Genomic DNA, 17,810 nt, shown 5'->3' with positions numbered 1-17,810 from the left:
TTCATTGTGTTTTGAGGTGAGGTCTCTCTTGCTGTTTCTTTCACACTGCATACACACTTCGACTATCTGGTCCCTCAGCTTCAAGGCAATTCTGTCCCTGCATCCCATCTCACCATAGGAATGCTGTGATTACAGGTGTGTGCCACTGTATCTAGCTTTCAAATGTGTACTCCAGGGATCAAACTCCAACAGTCAGACTTGTGTGCCAAGCACTTTTACCAAGTGAGCCATCCATCCAGTCATGGCATGTCTTTGAGGGAGTTTCTAGACTGGGTTAATTAAGGTAAGTAAACCCTGATGCCAGACTATATGAAAGGAGAAAGGGAATTGAGCATCAATAGTTATCTCTCTTGGCTTCTTGATTGCAGATGCAATATAACTGGCTTCATCACCCTTCCCTGTCCGGTAGGACTGGCTGCACCCTCACCTCAAACTGTGAGCTCAAACAAACCATTCTTCATTAAAGTTTTTTTTTTTTTGTCAGTCATTCTGTTACAGCAAAAAGAAAAATAACCAGCACAGCAAAGACCTAGAAGCACTGGTCCATCCTGATTCCATACTTATTGTTTGAGGAATTCAGGTTGCCCATGGGTGGTATTTGCTGACCTCTCCCTGAACCTAATTTCCCTTGCAGACAGCACAACATTAGCCACTGAGTTGCTGTTTGCTTTCATGTTATTTATTCTCTGGGATGGCATTAATTTTTGTGAAACTGTCCAGAAATATGACTAAGCGCTGTACTCCCTGATTATTATTATTATTATCTTTATTGTTATTATTTTAGACATGGTCTTATTATGCATCTCTGGCTGTCCTAAAAATTTCTGTGTAGACCAGGCTGATCTTGAACTCACAGAGATATGCCTGCTTCTGCCTCAGAGTTCCTGGGATTAAAGGTGTGCTCCATCATTCTTGGCTTCCCCTAGCAATGTGGCTACAGAATGTCAATCTTTATGTTAATTCATAAATTTTCATGGGTAAATGAATATTTTCTCAGATTTAACTTGATGGGAGTTTCCCTGAAGGAAGTGACATTACAAATGAGAAGATAATTTCTTTTAAAGTATTTTATTAATTGACTCCTCCCCGAATTCCAGCCCCTGCTACCTACTCTCAACTTTGGATCCTGTTTTAGTGTTTTTTAGTGCTCTGAAGAGACACCATGAGCATGGCAACTCTTATAAATTAAAAAAAAACATTTAATTGATGGGGCGGCTTACAGTTTCAGAGGTTCAGACTATTATCAGGATGGGAACATGGTGGCCTGCAGGCAGATGTGGCCTTGGAGCTGAGAGCCCTGCATCTTGACTCAGAGGCAACAGGAAGTCAACTGGCTGTCACACTGAGAGAAGAAGCTTGGGAAAAGAGACCCCAAAGCCGGCCCCCACAGTGACACAAGTCCTCCAACAAGGCCACAGCTCCTAAAAGTGCCACTCCTTTTGGGGGCCATTTTTTTCCCAAACCATCACAATAACCCGTTGAATCCTGCTTGGGTTGCCCACCTACTCCTGGAATATGGTCGGTCGACTCACCAGGGGACCACACCCTTAAAGAAAAAAACCGGACTCTTCCCATCCTCCACCATCAACTGTCAGTGGATCCTCAGTGTTGTTAGAGTATTATTTTAAGGTGTGTTACTTTTGTTTATGTTCTGGAACATTTGTTTAACGACGCAAAACTCTGTTTGACTAAATAAAGTTCACCTGCTGTCAAGAGGCTGCGTCAGTAACCATCTTAGAGAGGAAGCTATAGGGAGGAGCCAGGTGGAGAAGGATGGGGCGAGAAACGAGCATGAGGACTTCTTTTGGGTGAGCTAGAGGAGCTGCTTGCAATTCAGTTGGCTCCAGGGGATCGGCCCACACCCTCACCAGGAAGCAAAGATCCAATGGGTGAGTGAGTCTCAGATAGGCAAGGCTGTGGTGCCTGTGCCACGAGCAAGTTTAAATGAAAGACAAGACATCTGGCTGTTTGTGCTAAGAAAAGGCGTGTGTGTGTTTTTGCAAGCCTTATATACAGACTTACAGCACAGTAGAGAAACCCCAGGTGTAAGAGTTTGTGTTTTCATATTTTCATAGTTAGAGGTTGATGCCAGTGGGGCATGGGGGGGTGCTGTAAGCCAGGACTAGAAAACAGGATGCACCCTGGTTATTGGCTGACAAGCAACTCACAGAGACCCCGTGGGGGTTGGGGACCAACACAAGGCCCCAGTGTGTCTCTTGCTGCTGCTGTGTCTTTATATGCTTGGTTCTGCATTTTTCTCTGGTATCTGGCATGGCATGAATGGGTGTGGGGAGATCTCCACTTGCCCTAACGTGGCATGATTATCTCTTGGAAATATCCCGTTTTACTGGGCATTTTCACCTGTGGGTTATTATGAAGATTATTTCCTCCTAAGCTGTGCTGTTTAAGTGAAGCAACGGTTTCATACGATAATGGTGCCAGTTTAAATAGGATTTTGATGATTGAGGGTCTTTAATAAATACGGACTGTGGTTTAGGTTAGTGATTAAGAAAGCCAGCTGAGTCCCAGAAGCTAAGTTAGATCAAGTTCTTTTAATCTTAATGTTGAGAGATGTGTTCACATTATAGGTAAAGCAAAGCTTCAAAATATGACGTAGGGTTAGATTAAGATGTTTTTTTTTTTTTGTTAATAGCTATGAGGTGAAAAACCTTGGTAAACGATCTCATTTAGAAAGGCACATGGTTGAGTGAAAGACTCGTTAAGGTCAAAGAACAAGAACAAAGCAGCCCAGGTATCATTACCTGTGCCTTTCTTGGTGGTAATCAAAGATGATGATCAATTCCTTGCACCCATTTCTGCCCTCAGCTTCCTGATATAAAAATAAGAAACAAAACAAAAACAAAAAAGTATTCATGAGTGGGTATGCATCCCGAGGATTTAAACTAGAGCTGACTGATTTTTTTTTTCTTATGTAAAAGTTTAGGTTTATGGTTCTTTTGAGATTCCTTATCAGGATACCTTTTGAGATAAGTAACAAAGCGATTGACCCTTTCTTTGTAAAAGAACTGGCAGAGAAAAATACCTTGCTTTCTTATACTCTGTTAACCTATAACAAGTTGCTTGGACATGAATGTATGATTTGTTTTTTTACCTGTAATATGTGTAATGTTTAATCATGTAAGGGATATAGAAAACTTTCTTCTTTTTACTTGTATTCATTGTAATCCTTCACTTGAAAAATAGTATATAATCACATTTTAATTATATTTTTTGAAAGATTTTGCTGGGGTATATAAGATGTAAGGAAAAAATTAGAGTTAGTTAGAAGGAAGATATTAAGAGAGACAGAAATAAAGAGAGGAAGAAGAGAGAGAGAACAGAGAAACACCCTAAGAGATTGTGTGCTTTTTCTTTTTCTTTTGCCAGCCCCAGAGAGTTAAGTTTAGCATCCCCCACTGGCCCCTGAGAATTAAGTTTTACTCCCTCAGATAGAAAAGTCAGGTTGAGTGATAGTCCGCCAACTCCGTGGTGTCCCCCTCAAACCCTGAGCTGCTGGAGGCTGGTTCTGATGGCAGTGGTAAGAGACTCTTGGGGGAAATGTCTAATTTCTTTTACCCTTGGGATTTCATGAACTTAGAGACACTTTGGCCTTTTTTTATTTTTTATTTTTGGACATCCCCAGCTGTTGGGCCCCAGCCCCCACAGGGTCTCTGTGAGTTGCTTGCCAGCCAATAACCACAAGTGCATCCTGTTTTCTAGTCCTGGCTTACAGCCCCAGCCTTGCCCCACTGGCATCAACCTCTAACTATGAAAACACAAACTTTTATACCTGGGGTTTCTCCACTGTGCTGTAAGTCTGTATATAAGGCTGCTCCCTCCTTGCAATAAATACACACACACACACACACACACACACACACACACACACACACACACACACACACACACACACACACACATACATTCTCTTAGCACAAAGGGCCAGAAGTCTTGTCTTGCATTTAAATCTCCAGGTTTTCACCTGGTAACATTAGACTTGCTCTCGGCACAGGTGCCACACCAGCTGCCCTTTCTAACTTTGCTTACCTCCCTAAGGGTATGGAAACAATTTGAACTGTCTAAATATCTGTGAGGTATAATCCAAATGATAAACAATGAACTTTTCTTACACATAAGAGTTTGTGACCCGCCAAGACGTCCAGGCGTACATTGCAGTTCTAGAGTGGATGAACTGTGTTAAACAATTACACACATCCTACGTTTATTTTGTGATTTAAATGGAGACATCATGTGTTATGTCTGGTCTCATCGTCCCTTAATGGGAAATTCTTTTACTTCTTTTTTTTTTTTATTTTGGTTTGGATCTCAGATCTGCTTTTTTGGGAGTTGATCAGAATTTCTTTCCTATCAACTCAATTAGACTTTCTCTCCTCAGGGCACCCAACTTTCATTATAAAATAACTAAACTACAACAAAAAACAACACCTAAGTTACCCTTGATGCTTAACGCCACTATCCAATCCTAATAACTTCCTATTGTTTTGTCTTCTAAAGTTCTCCAGCTTTATTTACATGTTTATTTCCCCCTGACATTTTACTTGGATTCTCATCGGAGAATCCATTTCTGTCCCACTGTCTCAAATAAACAATAGTGTATCTATCAACTAATTACATTTCAACACCTCCGGCCTTGTGGATCTTGGGATTTCTTAAATTGCTTCTGATTTCAGGGATGAGCTTTTGAAAATGTTTCTCCTGAAATTGTTTAATGATTCAACATTCACAGAAGCCGGGACTTTGGAGGGTTAAATGACTGCAACACTTGAGCTGCCTTATCGAGGTTTGGGGGAACGCACAGCCATTTTTATCTGCCTAATAAAAAAGAAAGTTTTGAAGTGTTAGATCAGCTCTAACTTGCATGGATACGTTAGGTTTCATTTGAGAAAGAACCAGGGCCACTAACATTACTAAACTATATGAATCTATTTCCATAACCAGAGCCCTATGGGATGCAGCATAGACTCAGTGTGGCCTTGGAAGTCAAAGGTTTTTAGTACGTTGACAAACAGCATCCTCCCAATCAGGAGCACCTGTCCCTGATTTCCTGAATTAACACCTGTAGAAATCTTAAGACTAAGAATCAACAAGTGTTCTTTGAGTAAACTTGCCCCGTGAATTGAAGAATGAAGCACAGGATAATGAACATGTTGAAAAGGACTCCCTATGTTTTTTTTTTTTAAATGAAGTGAAAAAGCCATCTAGAAAGATTTAATCTTGAGTATTCAAATTCACATATATATGTGCACACATATCCAGACAAAACTAGGCACAGGAAAGACACAGGAATGTGCTCACATGTATGTGTGAACACACATACAAAAAGGAAAAAATAGAAACTCAGTAAGACATAATCTTTCCCATTACTAAAATATCAGTAAATATGACCTGAAAAAGTATAAATTAATTGATTTTGTATTCTTACTGTATAGCAGAAAAGAGCCTTCACAAAAATTTGAGTGCAATACGAATGACAGATAGCTTTGTGTGGGGAAGTACAATTTAGTGAACATGAAAAACTAATTTGGGTGTAATTATCAACCCAAAGCTATCATATAAAGTCTCAGCGTAAAAGAAAATCTTTTAATTTGAAACAATCAGGCTACAGCTAAAATATCAAGCATTAGAAAATGTCATATTTAAGAGTATGTGCAAGATGTTATCTCAAACTTCAAACTACTTTAGTGATTGCTGGGTGAGAAACAATTGTCTGCAGCTTTAATTGTCACAATGTGACAGAGCTAAAATTGAAACAGAAAAAGTCCAAACCAATGCATCAAAAATAATGAAGAAAACGATACTAAGGAGAGCAGCCTTGGGTGAGGCTTCTTCAGGTGTGAAAGCTGAATTCTAGGTGAAGAGGTGTGGTAAAAATGAGGGAAAAAGGGCAAACCTGGTAATATATACCACTTGATGCCCTTGAGAAATTAACCTGTCATCAGTACTTCCAGAAGGTGCTGGTGATTCTGAATAATATACCCCAAAGTCTAGTGTTCCAATTTGCTGAAAGACATTAGAAACTGCCTCACATTCAAAGCACTCTGATTTCTCCACCCTCAATCTAATGTAGGGTCTCTCTCTGACAAAGGAAACCTTCCTACAAAACAAATGAATTGTTTTTTTTTTTCTTCGTTAGTTTTTTTTTTAATTTTAAATAGCTTGTTTTACATGTCAATCCCAGTTCCCTCTCCCTCCCCTCCTCCCGCACTCCCCTTCCACCCTCCCTCCCACCCTATTGCCACATACTTCCACATAGGGGATGTCTAGAGTCTATCATTTTACTCTTGGTAGGGTCAAGGCACTCCCCTAAGAGTCCAGGCTGAGAGAGCATCTCTCTTTGTGCTATAGGCACATGAAGACAGATTGTATACCAGGAATAGACACTGATCCACAGCTCAGAGCCCCATAGGTTGTCCAGGCCTTCTCACTGACACTCACATTTGGGGGTCCAGATCAGTCCCATTCTGGCCTCCCCACTGTCGGTCTGGGGTCCAAGAGCACTCCCCTGTTCAGATCAGCTGTCTCTGCTGGTTTTGCCAGCCCATTCTTTGCCAATTTGCTCATCATTCCTCTCTCTCTGTCACTGGGTTCCTTGGGTTCAGTTCAGTGCTTAGATGTGTGTTTGCCTCTGCTTCCATCAGTCCCAGGATGAAGGCTCCCGGATAGTTATAGACATCAAGTTCATTATCAGGAATGGGCATTCGAGGTGGTCCTTCCACTATTGCTTAGCTTGCCAATTGATGTTATACCTTTAGATCACTCGAGGTCACTCTGGTGCCTGATCTGTCTTCGATCCTATGATTCCCTCTTCCCCTATTCTACCCCCACCCCCTCAACTTCCTGTTCCCCCATGACCAACTCCCTTCCTCTTTACCCCCTCTATTCTTCCCAGGTCCCACTACCCCCCCCTCGCCCTGTTCCCCATCCATTCAGAGGATCTTGTCTCCATCCTCTTCTCTTGGGCACTATGTATATATGCATATCTTTTAGGTTCTTTCCTGTTTCCCAGACTCTCTATCTGTGGAAGTGCAGACTGGCACTATCCTGATCCATATCTAAAATCCATATATGAGTGAGTACATACCATGTTTGTCTTTTTGCGACTGGGTTACCTCACTCAGGATGGTTTCTTCCAGTGCTATCCATTTCCCTGCGAATTTCAAGATTCCATTGTTTTTTTTCTGCTGAGTAATACTCCATTGTGTAAATGTACCACATTTTCTCTATCCACTCTTCAGTTGAGGGGCATCTAGGTTGCTTCCAGGTTCTGGCTATTACAAACAATGCTGCTATGAACATAGTGGAGCAGATGCCCTTGTTGTATGAACCTGCCTCATTTGGATAAATGCCTAAGAGTGGAATTGCTGGGTCTAGTGGTAGATTAATTCCCATTTTCCTGAGGAATCTCCATACTGATTTCCAAAGAGGCTGTATGAGTTGGCATTCCCACCAGCAGTGACTCCCTATGTTTTATGCATGACATTCTTGTAATCAAAACAGACCCTGAAGGTGAGTTTGCATAAACTAACATAATGATCAAAAAGAAACAGAGTGTGTTTTTAAATATCTGCAGGGCACGTTTGCCGAGGGGAGTGTGAAATTTGACTTATTTCCCTTCCTCAACAGTTGCTTGTCAGAGGCTGGCATTTGGGTGTACCACTGAACCCCTCTTGCTAGGAAATTTGTTTGTATTGATCCAGCACAGGGACACTGTGTAGACCTGTCAGCAGATTCACAACATGTTAATTTCAATACAGTGTTTTATGATAGCTTTAGTTTCAATTACTGAACTAAATGTTAAGGTTTGACCAAATTCCCCAGTCTTCTAAGGACCCTTTGAGGTCTTTCACAGTTCAGCAGTTTTGGCCCTGGGTCCTCAAGGTTCCATGACCATTGGAGGAAGGTCCCCCAAGAAGGCACTAATTTACATTTGAAAAATATAGAGATCTGATAGAGGTTTGTAAAATTTTGTTACAACAAAATACTTTATAGCCTCTTAATTTTAGATTACAAGTCAGGACTATTATTGATAAATTTTAAACACTAAAGTTGACTAAATTGGGTTTTCATGAATGAAAATTAGCTAACTAGAAGATTTCCACATCAGTATATTTGTGGTTGCAGAGTTGGGCTACTATTGTTGGGCTGTATACTGCATAGATCTTACGAAGTGTACAAAAGCCCCTATGTTCATATGTGAAATCAGTGCGATTATTCCACTGCCAAGGGAAAAAAAAGCTATCCTTATATTATTCCTGTTTTTTCCCCTGATTCTCTGCTTTATAGTTATAAATTAATGTTAAAATGTTGTGAGTTGTTAGGTGCAATCTCTAGTGTCTACACTCTAGTGTTATGTGTGAAAACTATATTCTTGGAATTTTGGCCACTTTCATTACCTACAAGTGGCCTTAATATGTATGTACACTACCTCCTGAACCACTAAGTTGCATGTATACCATGAGATCATGAGATGGTACATGCACAGATAAGACACAGCATAATTTTTTTATTGCCTTTAAAGATTTAAACCTTTATTTTTATTTTGTATGTATGGCTTCTTTGCCTGTGTATAGGTCTGTGAACCATATGCGTGCAGTGTCGGTGGAGGCCAGAAGAAGAAATCAGATACTCCACTCTTGACGTAGAGTCCCAGTTGGGTGCTGGGAATTGAACCCAGATCCCCTGGAAGAGCCATTAGTGCTGTTAACCACTGGGATATCTCTCTGGTCCCAGCATAGTTTTACATGAATGAAACAGACAGATCTTTCTGCAGTGAGAGTCAGTGAACTGAATAGGCCTTAGGGTCTTTCACACTTTGGGAGTCCTGAGGTGGAGAATTACAGGGTTTTCTTTGCTTAGCATGTGGTTACGGAGTTGTGCATGTCCGTGTCCAGTTCTATAAAGACCATGTTAATGTTATGTGTTTGTGAGAAGAAAGTAAAGTGTCTGCACAGAATTCAGGCTTTTGCTATGCAGTTGTAAAGAAACAGAATCATACAGCTGTATGACAGGCCAAGTTCAAGGGCTAGGGTTGGAGAATAGAAGGAACTAGAAAATGAAAGACTATTCAAGGAGTCACTGGAAAATGTGCCCTTGGTCCCAAGGACATTTTAAAGAGAATTACACAGAACTGCCTTCTTGCCAGGGCTGTTTAAATAGCAACTTACATAACAGTTACATTTATTGCTTTCTCATGGTCCTTCAGGAGCTGATTATGGTCATCTTAACTGATTCCAGATACCCTCACTGACACCATATTGTTTTAAACCTTTATCGGTCCCTTTTGGCCTTTATTTTCCTCAGATTTGTATGCAAGATGGAAAAAATTCATCATGGTTTTACACACTACCCAATTCTAAAAGAAAACATTAAAGATTTGCCAATTCATCTTCCTTATTAAAATAAAATATTGCTGGGCATGCCTTTAATCTTAGCACTAGTAAGATAGAGGCAGGGGTATTTCCTTAGTTGGAGGCCAACTGGGCCTACACAGTGAGTTCTAGGCCAGCGGGGACTATGTAGTGTGACTCTGTCTTAAAAAGTGTGTGTGTGTGTGTGTGTGTGTGTATACATACGTGTGCACAGAGTTCAGAGGAGGATGTCTGATGTTTGTTTTGCCACTCTCCACCTTATTCCTTCGAGGCAAGGTCTCTCACTGAATCTGAACTCAGTTGGCGTCTAGCAAGTCCCTTGATCCTCCTGTCTCTGTCCCCCAACAGCATTGGGGTTGCAGACTTTGTATATGAGCACTGGGTCTCTGACCTCAGGTCTTCATGTTTGCACAGAAAGTGCCCTTATTCACTGACCTATCTCCTCAGCTCTATGTTTATTTTGAATTAGAGCATGTATTCACATGATTCCAAGCTACAAAAGGCATGTAGTGAAAAAAAATCTATGTTCCGTTATGTTCTCAAACACCTAGCTTTTCTCCTTAGAAACAAACTGTGCTATTAGTTTTGTTAGTATGCTTCCAGAATTGCCTAATTATGTGCAGATTCTTCAGGCAGACAATACAACACTCACCCCTTAAGACACCTTGTGGGTTTAAAAAACTTAACATTTAAAATAATTAAAACCATGAAAACATTAACAATAATCAAATTACATATTGTTACAAAAAATCCTCACCAAATTTTGTGGCTACAGAATATTTCATTGGACAGATACATTAAAATTGATTTAGCCAGTCGCCTATTGATAAATTTTTTGTTAAATCAAATAGTGCTGTGGCAAATACCTTATGCATTCAACACAGAGTACTTGTCTGAATGTAGCTAAAGGATAAAGTCCTAGAAAAGGAATTTAAGAGTAAATTATCTGATATATATTATTGCAAAATTTTACTGCAGGAAGGTTTAATAACTGTACATTTCCACAAATACTTATAGAGTGTTGCTAGACTTTTTGATCATTGTCTAGTTAGTGGGTAAGCTGGTGTTTAGTATTGCTTTAATGTGTATCTCTTGTTTTAAATAAGTTTCTATCACATACATACTTTTTTGCAGTTGTGCAAAAGTCAGTTACCCATTTTTGATTTGTTTGGAATGTGTAGCGTCTTCTTCACATGACAGGGATGCTGTTGCTATGTACTCTCAACAGTAGGGTTGCCTGAACAATACCTTTGCAAAGGCTACACAAGTCAACACTCCAGCAAGGAGCTCACAAGGCCCCTGCTCTAGTTGGAGAGTTGCTAAGGGAGTGAGAGTCAGTTTTCTCCAGGGACAAACCTGTGATAGATTGCCTCTGCCCAGAGTGATCATCCCTATACTCAACAGTGTAGAAAAAAAATCCAATAATCTGGTAGAGACTCAGATTGGACTTCGTTGAATTGAACTTCTAGAGAAATGTGTCTAAGGGTAGACATCTAGCAGGTGGCAGGACCTGAACTGACAAATGAGTTTGATGTAGTATTCCAGCTGTAATATTGTTTCTGAGACATGTTGCTGGAAATCCGTGTTGATGAATTAAAGATATAAGATAGAGGATTCTATTTCTAGAAAGAAAAGTACAATCCTGTAACACGGGATATAAAGCAAGTAGGATTTATAAATTTTTAATAGCTATCAGAATGAGGTTCTCAGCTGGTCAAAGATCTAATCGTCCTTTATTTTTTTAAAGTGATGTCTTGAGAGTACTTCACTTCCTTTAAATTAGTTTACTGTGTTATTGGTAAGATCATGAATCTTGCTCTCCTGCCCTGTTCAGAGCCTGAGTCATGATCATGCTTTCTCTTCCAGTGAGATTATTACAGGATCAAGGCCAAGTGGATGTCAGAGAAAACAGAACTTTAATAAATGGAATGTCTGCAATCTTAGAGAGTTTAAAGACAAAGTGAGTATATGACTTTGAAGCAAAGGATGGTGGGTGTGAGGAGAGGATGAACCTTTTGTTTTTTTCATTATTATGGTGAGATTTTGACCCTCACTTTTCTTTGCTGGCTCTTGCAACCCAGAAGGGGACAAAGAGCATGCTGGTGAGGCTGATGAGGACTATAAAAGGCAGTGTGCTTTAGTTTTTCTAACTAATCCCGAGACAGCATTTAAGACCAAAACTTGTGTGCAGGTAAGAGAAAGGAGAATATATTCTTGACGTCAGTAGGCTTTTTGCAGCTATGGACAGCTGAAGTTTGATCCTCCTTGACCAAAGATTCCTGTAGAATCCCGTCCCCCTCTAAACTGCCCATCAGCATGACAGAGGAAGGTGGTACTTACCCACTGGTATATTTCCTTCATTGCACCAACCTTGACACATAGGTTGTAACCTTGCATCCTTCCAGTTGTGATAGAGTCAAAGAAGCTCTGAAGTGTGAGAGATGATTTGGCACAGTGGGGGTGTGGTGTTGGTGGCAGTGGCAGATACACAACCTGTGTAACCTCACAAGGTTCCGTGCCTTGAAATTCTGAATGATTTTGTAACCAGAAACGTTGGCTTTTTAAAAAAATTTCCACTAGATTCTCCAAATTATCAAGCTGTCTTGGACTATCAGATTGTATTGCACGAAGCTGGTGATCATGTAATGGCTAGAGCAAAAATCCAAAAAACTCCAGAAGAATGTGGGCAAAGGCACAATGTTCTGCTATACCAATTTAATCATTACAGTGCCTTCTGCGCTATGAGCTACACTCCATCTCAAAGCTGAAGGAACATATCTGGTAAGGTTTAATGTGATGGTTCTTCCCGTGGTCAGTGATGGGACTAGGATTCAGTCCTGAGTCTGGAGTGGAAGTCTAAAGTCTTCATACTATAACGTAGGTCTTGGTGCTTGGAAGGAGAGAACAGAGCTAATGAAGCAATTTGTTTTTCTGCCTTGAGTTCTCTGGGTTGACTGATAAACTCAGATGTGTCTAAGAAATGTTCTCACAACATTTTAACACAATGGAAACTCTGTAGTCATGTGGGTAGACCTGGCTGACTGGATACAGTTTGTGTGTGTGTGTGTGTGTGTGTGTGTGTGTGTGTGTACATGCCATTGCACGTGTGTAGAAATCAAAAGATAACTTCATCGGGTTGGTTCTTTCCTTTTCCTTTTTAGGTGGGTTCCAGGGATTGCACTCAGGTCATTAGACATGTGTAACCTCTACCTGCTGAGCAATCTCATTGACCCTGTCTTTTCTTTGTAGGGAGACTTTTGATTACATAGTCCATCTCATGGCTTGTAATGAATGTGTATAAGTTATTTATTTCTGCTAGGTTTAATGTTTGCAGGTCATAGGCATTTGGAAACTCATCCATTTTTTTCCTTTAGGCTTTCCAACTTTTTTTTTCAATATAAGTCTTCAAATTATTCCCTCACGATGTTCTGGATTTAATTGGAGTTCATAATAATATCCCATTTAATTTTTAAAATTTGTTAATTTGGATGCTCTCTCTTTTTGGGGTCAAGGGTTTGTCAATATTGTTAACCTTTTCAAAGTTAACTTTGAAAACAAACTCTTCGTTTGATTCTATGTACTGTTCATTTAGTCTCTATTTAATTAATTTCTATCCTGCCCTATTATTTCTTGTCATCTATTAGAGCCATGAGGTACATTGTTAGGTTGTTTTATTTGAAGTCTCTCTTTTAAAATATGAGCACATAGATATAAGCTTTATTCTTTAGGTTATCTTGACTGTATCCCCGAGGTTCTGGTGGATTCCACTCTCATTTCCATTTGATTCTAGGAGTTTTTTAATTCCCTCCAAAATGTTTTAAGTGACCCACTGTAATTTCAGTAGTCTCTCTTGCTGTTGATTTCTGTTTTCTTTTATGATTTGATAGGATACAGGGAATTATCTTGCCTTTTTCATGTGTTAGGATTTGCTTTGTGGCCCAGGATGTGATCAGTTTTGGAGAGGGTTCTATGTGCTTCTGAGAGGAATATGGATGCTCTGTTGGTTGGTTGGAATGTTCTGTATATAGCAGTTGCATTTAGTTGGTTTACAGTGTAACTTAGCTTTGAAGTTTCTTTGCTGACTTTTAGTTTGGAAGATCTGCTCTGACATGAGAGTGAGGAATTGAAGTCTGTCAATATTATTATGTCAGGACCTACGTGGCCTTTTATGACTTTTAGTGTTTTGCTTGTTTTTTTTTAATAATTGTTATGTCTATGTCGTCTTGTTCTCTTGTTCCCCTTTTAAATATGTGGTGCTTTCTTTATCTCTTCTGATTAGTTTTGGTTTGAAGTTTACAATACCAGATACAAGAATAGCCATACCATCTTGTTTATAGTGTCTGTCTGCTTGACAGCTTCATCTTCATCCCTTGATGCTGTTTTGGGACATCTTGTGCTAGCTAAGTATGATTCTTGGAGACAAAGATAGTGTTCTTTTTTTTTTTTTTTTGGTTTTATGAGACAGGGTTTCTCTGTTTTGGAGGTTGTCGGTCCAGCCTGGCCTCGAACTCACAGAGATCCGCCTGCCTCTGCCTCCCGAGTGCTGGGATTAAAGGCGTGCGCCACCAACGCCCGGCAAAGATAGTGTTTCTTGCTTACTTTCTCCACTGTTTTTTTTTTGGGGGGGGGTGCTGAAGATTGAATGAAGGGTTTTGGATATGTCAAGCAAGCATCTACCCATGAGCTACAGCTCCATCCCTTTTCTATATTGTTAAACTATACAGATGTGAATCAAAATTTGATTTCTGATGTAGCCTGGTCAGAGAAATGACTACATCTGGGTGTTGTGATGTCTTTAGAAAGTGAAGGTTTAAAAAGGCAACAAGGACTTCAGGAAAAGAAATAAATACATCTTCGTCAGCAGTATAAAGCTATAACTATATAGAGATTGGAACATATTTCCCTTTAAGAAAAGGTAAGGTCCCAAAACCTCCTGAAAATGCAAGTAGTAAAAAGAATCCGCAAGCTTTTATGTTTCCCTCTTTCACTAAAAGGCTTTTGCAATCCAAGCATTGCTTCCAAACGTGTCTTCTTGGAAGATGTCCATCTTTATTTTAAAATTTAGTATCTGGGAGATTTTTCTGTCTTAACTGTTCTCAGAAATAATGGGTGTGAGGAGCAGTCAAGGTAAATCAGTGTAAGCTGTGAAGAATGGGAAGAGGAGGCTCATGTTTTCTCCCCTGATGGGTGGCTTATGAGCAAAGATGCTGTTGAACCACTGCTAATTTTACAGGCATGTACCGGGATCTCTAAAGGAAACTCAGACAAATGACCCCGATGGAGAAATAGGCAGTACAACTAATTTCCTCAAGTTGTATCAGAATTTGATAGGATTTAACAGAGTAGAGCATCTCTCAGAGACAGTGTCGGCCCAACCATGCCCCACCGCATCTGGTAGGCGTGGTCCTGAAATGTGCCAAAGTCGATTTAATGTATAATATGTTAAATTTAACACATTGCAGGTGTTGGGTGTAGCAGCGTTTATTATGTTATTGTACGTTCTCTATCTGATGTTTAAAAAGTTTCAAATTGAAAGAGGGAAGAATGTACCAAGCGGATTCATTGTTGAATGCGATTGTTTTGTTTAGCAAATTGTTGTCTTCTAACTCATATTGGGCTGGTGTGCTAGTGCATGGGCCTGAGAATGAAGACCACACAGGACAAGGCCAGCCAACAAATCAGTATGAAAGCTTTGTACCCGTGGGCCATGCCATCTTGGATCTTTAGGCTGCCATCCAGGAGGTTGCAGGAATGACCTTAGTGTGGTAGCAGAAGACTGCCCAGCTAACCGGTAAGGAAGTCTGAGAAACACAAATTCATTGTCTTAACCCTCATGGCTGTGGGTGGTGGTTATGCAAGAGAGAGGGATACACAGAACCAGAATGGGATGCAGGGGGTACTTTCTCCTTCTTTATTGAGAGGAGCCATTTTTCCCTCTTCCCTCTACTCCCCGCAGCTGTTCTATTCCTTTAAGACTTCTGGCTTGTCATGAAGGTCTCAGTTTCAATGTTCTTCTTTGCCCGATTCCAAGACTTTACTTTTTGCTTCCACATTGTCGTAACAACTCAGGGCTTCAGTGGGTAGTGTGCACCTACAATCCCAGCACTTGAGAGAGGGAGGCAGGAAGGCTAGGGTTTCAAGATCATCCCTGCCTACATAGAAAGTTTGAGGCCAGACTGGGATAAATGAGACTGTCTTAAAAATTATCAAAACCTAAACCAACCAACCAACCAACCAACCAACCAACCAACCAACCAACCAACCAACCAAACCCACAGCTTTAATTTATTGAAACAGCTACGTTCCCTCTCCATGTCAGCTAAGATTGCGAGCGCTCCGAAGTTTTTGGCCATGATGAGTGTCTCTCACCACTCTCAAACTCCCAGTGTTCATTTGATTGAAATGTAATTATTTCAAAGTCAGAGTTGATTAGAGCCTTCTGGTTGCCTAGTCTGCCATGCTGTTAGGTATGGAGTCTCCATCTAATGTTCTAGGGTTTTTTTTTTCTAGAAATAGTTTTATTCTAATTTTCTTTCACAAATCAATTATATGTCTATTTGGGGCATTGTAGGAGGAAATTCAAAATTCTGTATTATCACAGCAGTAGCATGATGTGGTAGGTACCACTACTTTATTTTCACATTTAAAGCTCTAGAAACCTTGTAGGTAATGCCTATTTTCAAATGATGTGTGTGTGTGTGTGTGTGTGTGTGTGTGTGTGTGTGTGTAAAAGCCACACCTAGAAATGAGCCAATTTTGATTAATCTTGTGATTCTAAATTATGGCATATAATCCAATTTCAAAATCTACTAGAATCTAGAAGAAAACATTCTTTTTTTGTGGTACTTGGTTTTGAAGAAAACATTCTTTTAGTGAATCCTGTAGGGAGTACTTTAATAAAATAAGTAGAACTTTAAGAAAAAAAGTGTAGGTTTTTATATTATATTTTGTGTTGTTTATTGTGTTTTGTATTTCTTATTAAATGCTTAAATTAGAGGGCCTGAAATTGTTTAAGAGCAAATGTGAAGGGTCAGGGGCTCACAGAAGAAGAGATCCTAAGCGTATTTTCTTCTTCTGAGTAAGTGGTTGAGTTTAGCTTATCAGTTGTTCGTTCTTTGTTGAGAGGAGTAGTGGTCTAAGGGTCAGCTATAGTAAGAAAGCGTGTGACAGGGGTTGGTGTGGGTAAGGCACATTGTCACTGGCAGTTGAGAAAAGGTTATCCCTGCACTCTGGGAATTTAAAAAAATTATTTAACTTTATTTTATGTGCATTGGTATGAAGGTATCAGATCCACTGGAACTGGAGTTACAGACAGTTGGGAGCTGTCATGTGGGTGCTGGGAATTGAACCTGGGTCCTCTGGAAGAGCAGTCAGTGCTCTTAACCACTGAGCCACCTCTCCAGTCCCCGGGAAAGTTTAGATAGAGAAAATTCATAAGATTTGGTGAAAAAAAAATGACTGCTACCAAAGCATGGTTCTGCATAGCCATGAAAGAGGACTAGGATGTGGTGATATTTTGTTTATGATCTAGCAAATAAAGCTTGCCTGAAGATCAGAGTGCAAAGCTAACCACACTAGCTAGCCTTAGAGGTCAAGCGGTGTTGGCACACACCTTTAATGCCAGCACTTGGGAAACAGAGGCAGATGGATCTCTGTGAGTTCAAGACCACCCTGAATGAACTACATGAAGTTGATCCAGTCTAAAAGAGAAGCAGAGCCCACACTTTAGATGATCCCAACCCTTGGGATCCCATGCCTTTAATCCCAGTACTAGAGAGGAATATAAGGCAGGAGGAGACAGGAGCTCATTGCAGTCTGAGGAGCAGTGCAGTTGGGAGCAGCCTGAGGTTCGGTGGATAGCCCCTTCGTTCTGGGCATTGGTAGAGGTGAGAACTCTTTAGTGGTTGGCTGCTTTGCTTCTCTGATCTTCAGCTTTAGCCCCAATATCTGCCTCTGGATTTTTGTTATTCATGCTACACTAGGAAAGCAATGCAAACTGGACAACGGCAGAAAAAAGATGTCTGTAAGAACCAGAAACAGAGTTAGAGAGTATCATATGGACATTCACAAGCTTTATTTCTTTATGTATGTATGTATGTATGTATGTATGCATGTGTATGTGTGCATGCACGCGGAGGTTATGTACCTTGATGTAGGGTATCATGTACCTCAGCTGCTCTGGCTGGTAGGTGACTTTATTTAGTACTAAGGTACCTTACTTTACTGAGGTAACTAGGAGGTCTACAGGGTTAGATTTTTGCTCTGGGGTTCGTGAGTGTTGAGCATACTCTTTTCTGCATCCCTACATTCTTTGTAATATACCCTACCAGGTGTGCCACCATCACCAACATTGTTGTTAGTTGTATTTGTAATGGGCTGAACCAACTCACAAGTGATCAAACACTCTCAAGGTTTAGGTTA

General features: G+C 40.3%; 1 long non-coding RNA gene across 1 annotated transcript in view; it reads left to right on the top strand.

Annotated features, from left to right (window-relative positions):
• The first annotated feature begins 1,772 nt into the window (after positions 1-1,772).
• LOC110343226 overlaps positions 1,773-17,810 on the top strand; it is a 211,415-nt gene continuing 195,377 nt past the window's right edge. Inside the window, exon 1 of the long non-coding RNA XR_005879702.1 lies at positions 1,773-1,889. This is a non-coding gene — a long non-coding RNA (uncharacterized LOC110343226). The remainder of the gene's footprint in view (positions 1,890-17,810) is intronic.

This window comes from Mesocricetus auratus, unplaced genomic scaffold, assembly GCF_017639785.1.
Source record: "Mesocricetus auratus isolate SY011 unplaced genomic scaffold, BCM_Maur_2.0 Super-Scaffold_100010, whole genome shotgun sequence".
Taxonomy (NCBI): Eukaryota; Metazoa; Chordata; class Mammalia; order Rodentia; family Cricetidae; genus Mesocricetus; species Mesocricetus auratus.
The sequence above is the reverse complement of the archived record's forward strand: the minus strand, read 5'-3'. Positions and strand labels throughout refer to the sequence as shown.